Source organism: Erinaceus europaeus, chromosome 19 (assembly GCF_950295315.1).
Source record: "Erinaceus europaeus chromosome 19, mEriEur2.1, whole genome shotgun sequence".
In the NCBI taxonomy this organism is placed as follows: domain Eukaryota; kingdom Metazoa; phylum Chordata; class Mammalia; order Eulipotyphla; family Erinaceidae; genus Erinaceus; species Erinaceus europaeus.
The window spans coordinates 47,258,454-47,268,056 of NC_080180.1; positions in this window are offsets into that span (position 1 = coordinate 47,258,454).

A 9,603-nucleotide genomic window follows, 5' to 3' on the forward strand; every position below is an offset into this window, starting at 1 on the left:
ATATATCACCAGACCTAGCCTGTCCCTAGGTAAAAGAAAAGTGAAATCCCCCCCAACAAAGAAAAGAAAGGAACAAGCTAAGATTATGTATACATCTCATAATTATATCAGTAGTGTTTGAGATAAACTGTTAGAGGGATTCTGCAGTATCAGTTACATGACATCAGCAGTTCCATCGCTGGGGAGCCAGAGATGACCCGAACTGCCCCTGCGGCTACAGACAGTCTATGACCCACATAGTCAATGACTGCCACCTCTCCAGATTCAAAGGAGGTCTCGAAACTTTACATCAGGCTCAACCTGACGCTGTTGACTGGCTACGGAAGAAGGGCAAACACTAGAAGAAAGCAGTGCTACTTACCCCTTGTACTGTGGGCAAACCACAGAAAGAAACAAAAATAAGTGGTCTAGGAGGTGGCACAATGGATAAAGCCCTGGACTCTCAAGCATGAGGTCCTGAGTTCAGTCCCCAGCAGCACATGTACCAGAGTAATGCCTGGTTCTTTCTGTCTCTCTCCTCCTTTCTCATTAATAAATAAGTAAAATCTTTAAAAAAATACTTTAAAAAAAGAAATACAAACTAAATGAGATCAAAATGGCAGCTTTGGCCACACGGTGTACTCTTTCTTATACTGTTTATTTACTGAACAAAACAAACAAAAACAATTTCCTGAAGTTTTGACTTTCCTGGCAAAAGAACTAAATTTCATAATTGACTTCCTATTTCCATTTTATAAATATTTATTTGCCTTCTTTGTCCCCAAGTCTTTCATCTTTTTCTAATCCTATCTTTACACTTCAGAGTATGCCTTCCCCTTTTCTCATCATTTAAACATATAAGCTAAGTTTGACCTTATTAATTCCTTATATCTGCCAAAATGTGAGATTCCCCATTTTTCTGTTTTCCAGGTTTTCTGCTTTTTTTTTTCTTTCTTCTTCTTCCCAGATTCCTATACTGCCTTCATTTCGGGACCTTCTTTCATCTTTCAGCTGTCTCCTTGTTCCCAAAGGCCATTCTCTGTCTTGCACAAGTGAGGACATGAAACAGTATAAGAATCTCAGAGGTAGACCAGTAAGATGGCTCATCTGGGAGAGCACTTGCCTTTCCATGAATGTGACAGAGGTCTGAGTCTCTAGCATGCCACAGTTATTACTACTACTATGGCACGGGGTACTATGCATCTCTCCTTCTCACTCTGTCTAGCTTTCTCTCTGAAAAAGTCAGCCCAGAACAGTGATATTATGCAAATAAAAGGCCACAGCAAAAAAAAAAAAAAAAAAGGGGGGGGGTGGGGAGGATCCCAGAGGATAAGAATTTCTTGAATCTAAGTACAACCATGTTTAATGAATTGATATAGGAAAATAATATAAATTTCTAGCTGTGTAAGTATTTTCTAAAAATTATGGTAGTTTTCTAATGTAGAGAAAACTACATTAGTATAGTTTTTTTTTTTTTTACATTTTAATGTAGTGTAGTGATAACCACTTAAATATTTGAAGACAATCCATTTTTTCCTCTCACTTTTGATCTCTATTTATCCATCCAGATCCTCTATTAGACAAAGAAAATAAAAAAAACAACCACCACATCTCTTAAAACATCCAGAAATTGTTGTGCCGGGTGGGCTTCCCAACAGACCACCAAGAGACAAGATTGGGTATGCAAGCACAGAGGAGTTTTGTTTCTAACCCAGGCTAGGGTCGGGCCCATCACGAACACAGACGCAGCTGCTCCAGGTGCCTATGGGACCCAGACCCCAACTACTGAACTTCATTTGTAGGAATTTCTAAGCACATTGAGCAAGCAGTAATTACTGAGCAGACATCGTACAGTTCCTGTCAGGACAGGGGGTTTCTAAAAATTTTCCAACTTCCCATCAGTTTCATGTAAGTTTCCCTAACTACCTGTTTTCCCAAACTTCATTCCTCCACCTCATTTCCCTGAAACTGTTCCACCTGGTTCCTTTCTTATTCCTGTAAATTGCCCATGCTGAGAACAATGTAATGTTGGCTTGGACCTCCATCTTCCAACATTCCTCCCTTTTTCTTAGGATCGATCCCAATCATGGGTCGATTTCTGTTTCTATTATTAGTTGATATTGAGTTCTGAGAACTATCAGCTGGACTGCTTTTCTCTTACTTCTGATTAGATTTACAAGCTTATTTATAATACATGCCCTACTATCAGTCTTATAGCAAGCAGGACTACAGGCTTGATATTAGTGACGTCAGCTAGCATGACCAATTGAAGAGTTTTTCATACCAAGTTGGAGATTCTTGCCTTGCCTGTTCTTGTTCCTTCAGTCTTTTCCTTATGGGTGTCATGGAATTCTTAACAACACCTGAGTGGTTGGCATAAAAATAGCATTCTTCTCCTAGTGCCACACATAACCCACCCTGCGGCTGATAATGATGAAACTGGTTTAGTACTAACAGCTGCACCTTATCCAGTTGATTTTTAACAAAAGCCATGAACTTATTTAAAACACAAGGCCCAAAGGTTAATACAAGTAATAGCACGGCTAGAGGTCCTACAAGGGTGCTAATCAGTGTAGTTAACCAGGGGGGAAGAGTTAAGCCATGACTCAAACCAGCTTTGTCCCTGTAGTAGAAGCAATACTCTTCTTTTGTCTCAGGAATAACAGGCCCAGCCCCCTCTGATTTTGTAAGACTCTTTAAGGAGAACCAGTTGAGAACCAGCTCTCTCTGTTGAGAGCTGGTGACTGATCCTTTCCCAGGTTTGTTGCACAGCATTCTAATTATTCTGCAATATAGAATGCAGATCCTGTACGAACTTGGTAACATTGGTGGGATAAGTGACAAGAGCAACAGAGCGGTCTGCCAAATGCAATTTCAAAGGGAGTTTATTTACAAATGGGAAGCAGGGCACTCTCAGAAGGACCAGGACAGGAGCGATACCCATCCCCCACCAGTTTCAAGGGTTAATTTAATTAAAAGTCTCCTTCAGGATCTAATTTACCTCTCTACCTGCCCAGAGATATGGGGCTCATTAGCACAATGAAATTTCCAATTTGTTCCCATTTCTCAGGCCACTAATGAGACACAATACCAGAACCAATGGTAAGAGGGAACTCTCCACCTGGGCACTATTTTATCTAAAAATTTTCTTGCTCACCATCCATGCCCCTCAGACTTTATTGGATAAGCTTGCTGTGTAGCTGCACAAGCGACTTCATCTGCCCTCCGGTCTCTTTTCTGATATCCAGGACAAGGGATCACAGCTGCTTCTTGCAGGGTCCATATGGCCTCCAGTAGGTTCAGTATCTGGTCCTTGTGCTGGATCATCTTGCCGGTGGAGGTCAGAAATGTTCTCTCCCCACGTGCTTCATGCACATGCCATGTAGTGAAGGCATACATCTTGGCAGTCATGCTTTTGGGGGGGGAGCCTCAGGATCCGTCTCCGACATCAGGGTGGCAGGATTCAGGCCGGTGGCAGCACTGAGTTTCACTCATGGCTGGTCTAGGAACAGAGGTTGGTAGCAGGTTAGGTGGGCATTGGACTTGCCCCAGTGATAGCTTATCTGCTTTTCTTACCAGCTGTGCCACAGGTGCTGTTATCCTCAGGCATTTTTGTCCAGCCAGCAGCCACTGGGTCCAATATGTGACGAATTGGTGATGGGTCTGTGCCATGGCCCAAGTTCTTGGGTCAACACTCCCCGGATTATGCCTTTACGTTCATCTATAAGCAGTCTAAATGGCTTGTTGATAAAACAGCCTTTCTTCCAGTGTCTTTTCTCCTTGCAGTAAAATCACTGATCTTTCCCTACCCTTAGCCTAATCTTACTGACTTTTTTTTTTTTTTTCTCTCTGGGTACTGCCCGAACTTTTTAAAAAACCCTCTGAGCAATCTCTCAGCTTTTTTTTTTTTTCTTCAATCTTTCTGTCTTCTGTAACTTTCTTCTAATATCTGGGGCGGATTTGAGCAACAAAAGGCCAAATTTAGTGCCATTCTATTTACCTTAGAGAGATTTGTGGGGCATTTTAGTGCCCTTTGGAGACCCCCTAGGAGAACCTGGCAGTATGATTGAAGGGGTGTCACTGCTGCAGTCATACATTTGTAACCAGTAAGACATACACAAAACCAAATTAGGAGTTCACTAAAATTGATAATCCAATGACTAGAATTGGCTTATATCTATATAATTTTAGAAGGCCTTTTTAACAAACAGGTATACCAGTATAGTATATAAAGTCAATACCCAATGTGTACACTTTAAAACTCTGATATGGCAACTTAAAAGGCTAAAATAAACCTCATAGCTTAAATATTTAAAATAATCTTTTACTTTACATCACCTTAGACTAAATAATTTTGCTAAATCAGGATTTGCCAAACATCAAATCTCTTATCAGACCAGAAACACCATGTGCCAACTAAATTTATCAAGAATAAATCTCTGACAGTGTCCTAAGACAAAGCAGATAATTTTTAAGAGCAGAAAAAGAGGAAAACCAGAGCAAACACCTCAAGCAAGAAAATCATTAACATAACCATTGTGTTATATTTCACTCACCCAGACCAGTTGATCAATAACCTTTCTGCTATTTGTTACACAGTCAAGATTGAGGCACACCCAAGGTGTGTGATCACATAGGAACTGTGTTGAAAACTCTCTCTTTTTTTTTTTAATCTTTGTCTGATAAGAATGTAGCTTCAAAGTTACTTACACTTTCAACCTTAAAATTAATGTTTCTCAGGCCATAAAACAAAACTTAAAAAACACATATAAACAGCAACATATCTGGTCTAACACAAATTCAGATCTGCACTGTCTTAGCTAAGCCTTTCTCACTCACACATTAAGACAAAACATCTCACATTTATACACCAAGCTTTTTCTCTGGTCTACAGCTTCTAGGACAAACTTAACTAGCCCTAGAAAAAAAAAAGAAGAGGAAACAAATTCCCTCTGCTTCTTTCCACGAGAAGCCCAGGAGGGCCAAGAACAGTTTCTGGACGTCTGAGTCCAGCGCGAGAGTTACCCTGAACAAGACCCCTCCAAAATGGGTCACACACCAAAGAACTCAATCATTCAAAACACTCACCCACAAAACACAACTTCAGTCAGAAGAGCTGAAGACAAAAATCAGACCAGGTCCACACCAAACAGAAAAAGACCAGGAAGCAGGTACTCCAAAGAAAAATGCTAAATGACCAGGAGCCTGTTCTCCCAGCAGGGGAGTAACAGAAACCAAACCCTAAGCTAAGAGGAGAGTAGGACACCAGTGACTAAGATAACAAACAACAAGGAAACTCAGCTGCAGTGGGCGGTCAGAAAGCTTTTTTTTTGTTTGTTTCTGACCATACCCATTGCAAACTAAGACAAACTGAGGCCAACACAGACAAACCTCAGCTGAATGATCCCAAGCCAGTACCAAATTTGGTCCCGTTGCTCTGAAGTAACCAGGTCCAAAAGGGGTGGTCGCCATTAGGCCCATTTCTGCAAAATGAAAGTAAATGGGGACATACAGACACAGACAAACAAGACAACAGACAAGCGCGCTGTAACAAATCCTACCAGAGGTCGACCAACAGATGCGTCCAGAAAACGCAGCGAATACAGGTCCCCGGGGTTTCTCAGATTTCCCACTATCCAGTATCCCAAACAGTGTCCACTGTCCAGGGGGATCCAGGTGGGGGGAGGGAACGTCTTCCATCCCGCCCGTCGGAGATCATATGGCTCGTCCGCCTGATCTTCTTCCGACTTTTAAGTTGTTGACTTACAGATACAGAAACAGATTCAGAGAGAACTCCTTACCCCTTGCCTTGGTAGTCTCAGGGGAGACCCCCAAATCCCAGACGAGCCCCCAAATGTTGTGCTGGGGTGGGCTTCTCAACAGACCACCAAGAGACAAGATTGGGTATGCAAGCACAGAGGAGTTTTATTTCTAACCCAGGCTAGGGTCCGGCCCATCACGAACACAGCAGACTCAGCTGCTCCAGGTGCCTATGGGACCCAGACCCCAAGTACTGAGCTTCATTTATAGGAATTTCTAAGCACATTGAGCAAGCAGTAATTACTGAGCAGACATCATACAGTTCCTGTCAGGACAGGGGGTTTCTAAAAATGTTCCAACTTCCCATCAGTTTCATGTAAGTTTCCCTAACTACCTGTTTTCCCAAACTTCATTCCTCCACCTCATTTCCCTGAAACTGTTCCACCTGGTTCCTTTCTTATTCCTGTAAATTGCCCATGCTGAGAACAATGTAATGTTGGCTTGGACCTCCATCTTCCAACTGTTGTAGAGCCAGATGTTGTAGTGCGCGGGCCACAGAGAAGAGAGAGAGAGGGTCCGGAGCGATTCACGCTGGCACCTTAGAGTTGGGTGTTAGAGAAGCAGGTTGGACCACGTGGAGGTAGAGAAAATGGCCGCCTCACGCAGTAACCTTTCCTGCATCTGAACACCAGAGTGGATCGCCTGCAAGAGAACGAGGTGCGGAAAACGAAGGGTTTTTATAGGAGCAGCTTTCACGAGAATGGGAAGGGGGAGGAGTAACTATAGCACTCCAGGATAGGATGATAACTCTCGTGAGAATGGGAGGGGGGAGGAGTAACCAGAGCACTCCAGATATTGCGGGGATATAGACAATGTTCTGAGGGCACAACATGGCTGAACAGGCACTCTGAGAATGTCCCAACTCTCGCGGGAACTAGCAGTAGCCTGAGGGGACAACATGGTAGATGTGACTGCATTGGCACAAATTCCCAACAAAATGACCTCACAAGAATATGTGTTGAGGGAACCAGGGGGTGGCATACCCAGTTAAGCACACATAGTACTAAACACAAGGATCTGTGCAAGGATTCTGGTTCAAGCCCCCACTCCCCATCTGCAAGGAGACATTTCATAGGTGGTGAAGCAGGTCTTTTTAAAAAAAACTATTATTATATTTATTTATTGGATAGAGACAATCAGAAATCAAGAAAGAAGGGAGGGATAAAGAGGGTAAGAGACAGAGAGGCATCTGCAGCACTGTTTCACCACTTGCTAAGCTTTCCCCCTGCAGGTGGGGGCTCGGGGCTCGAACTTGGGTCTCTGCACATTGTAAGGTGCACTCAACCAGCTGTGCCACCACCCGGCCCCGTGAAGCAAGTCTTTAGGTGTTTTTCACTCTCCCTGTATCTCCCCTTCCTTTCTCAATTTCTCTCTGTCCTATCCAATAATATGAAAGAATGGCTGACAGCAGTGAATTCATAGTGCTGGCACAGAGCCCCAATGATAACCCTGGAGGCAAAAAAAAAAAAAAAAAGAGTGCTGACGCAGGCATATAAACCAGAAAAATAAATATTGATATTTTAGTTGATGATACGCTGAATATCCAAGTATGCCATAAGGAACTAGGTTTTGGTTGTTTGGAATTGTGTGCACTTACTTCTGGATAATCTTCACACTCTTCTGATAATCTTTGGCAAATGCTAAAAATTTTCTTAAATTTCAAAGCTGTGTATACTTCTCAGATGTTCAGGACATAAATGACACTTATAATAAAGAAAGTTGTGGGAGTCAGGCAGTGGTGCAGCGGGTTAAGCGCACGTGGGACAAGTCCAAGGACCAGCGTAAGGATCCCATTTAGAGCCCCAGGCTCCTCACCTGCAAGGGAGTCACTTCACACGTGGTGAAGCAGGTCTGTAGGTGTCTTTCTCTCCCCATCTCTGTCTTCCCCTCCTCTCTCCATTTCTCTCTGTCCTATCTAATAATGATGACATCAATAATAACTACAACAACAATAAAAAACAACAAGGGCAATAAAAGGGAAAATAAATACTTAAAAATTAAAAAAAAAGTTGTATTTGATCTAGAGTTTAGGAAAATCTGTGCGTGTTTGGCTTAAATTTTATCAACAGAGATTAATATGTTCCTATAGATCCCACACCTCCAAATTTACATGTCCAACTTCCAACTAATGACTAACTCCATAGGCATTGTCACCTATAACTGCTCCATTTACCATTCTTCCTGAACCTAAGAAAGAAGAAAAGAAAGAAAGGAAGAAAAAGAGAGAGCAAGAGAGAGGAAGAGGAGGACCTAGTGGGGGTTGCATTGTTGTGTGGAAAACTGAGAAAAGTTATGAATGTACAAACTATTGTATTTTACTGTTGACTATAAACCATTAATTCCCCAATAAAGAAATTAAAACAAAAAGAAGAAAAGGAGGGAAGAAGGGCACATGATATTGATGTTGACTAAAATGAAAATTTAGGATGGGGATGAGGAACCTGCTATCTTCCAAGGAACATGTGGTTATTTACAATATCAATCAAGGGCCACACAAAATCATAATAAAAATGTCAGCACTAAATATTGCTGTGAGAAAAGGGGAGTATAGGGAAGCCAGAAGCTAGAATTGTAGCAACAGGAACGGCTTGAAGTCCTTGAAATCTTCCTGCCTTATACAAAACTTCCTCATAGAACAAGTCCATCCAAAGGGAGGACTTAGGGGAGTAGGGGGTGTCTCATTGTCCTATAAGCAGCTCAGACCTCCTGCTCCTGTGCCCCAGATCATATCAAGACAGCCTAAATCCTCTCCTTTCAGGGCTCTTGTTTCACCATAATTTAATTATTTAGCTTCATGCCCTTCCTACTCCCCTTTCCCAGATGCAGATCTGTTAGTGTGTCCTTTAGATAGAAACAGGCTGGGAGTATGGATAGACCTACCAATGCCCATGTTCAGTGGAGAAGCAATTACAGAAGCTAGACCTTCCACCTTCTGTACCCCATAACGATCCTGGGTCCATGCTCCCAGAGGGATAACGAATAAGAAAGCTTCCAATGAAAGAGATGGGATGCAGAACTCTGGTGGTGGGAATTGTGTAGAATTATACCCGTCTTATCCTGTGGTCTTGTCAATCATTAATAAATCAGTTAAATAAATTAAAAGAAAAGCATGCGAATAAATGTAAAGTATTTAAACACTCCACTAAAAAAAATCATCAAACCTCTGTCTTACCTGAGAGTTTTCAAAGCTACCCAAGGAGATGTGAAACACTATGTTTTAATAAGTGCTTCAAGTGATTCTCATGGATGTTACTAAAATTTATTTATTGGATTTCCCCTAGATTTGCATTTCTAAAATAAAGCATGATAAGGGCCGTTCAGTAGCACTCCCCTGTTGGGCACACACGTTAGCATGCATAAGGACCTGGCTCAAGCCATCAGTGGGTTCCACGCATGTACGCATGTACACACACACACACACACACACACACACACACACACACACAGCTATACAGGGGGAAAAACAACTACATACAATTTAAAGAAAAAATAGACAATATATACTTAGTTCAATTCCATCAATATCTTACTGTTTGGTGGAAACAATCACTGCAGGTCAAAATTGATGTACATTTTAGAAACCTCTGATCATTAGTCCTGCTTCCCCTCCTCAAAAAAATTAAAATAACCCACATTTAATGTTGTCACCCACATATTGGAGGATCTGTGAAAACTGGGATAAGATTCATTTTGATCTCAACACTTCAGGGTTTTATAGTAGAAATGAACTAGGTTCCTTGCTTTATCTATTTGTATCTCCTGTCTTCTGAAAAGAATAGTCTTCTCTCAGGGAATAATTACATG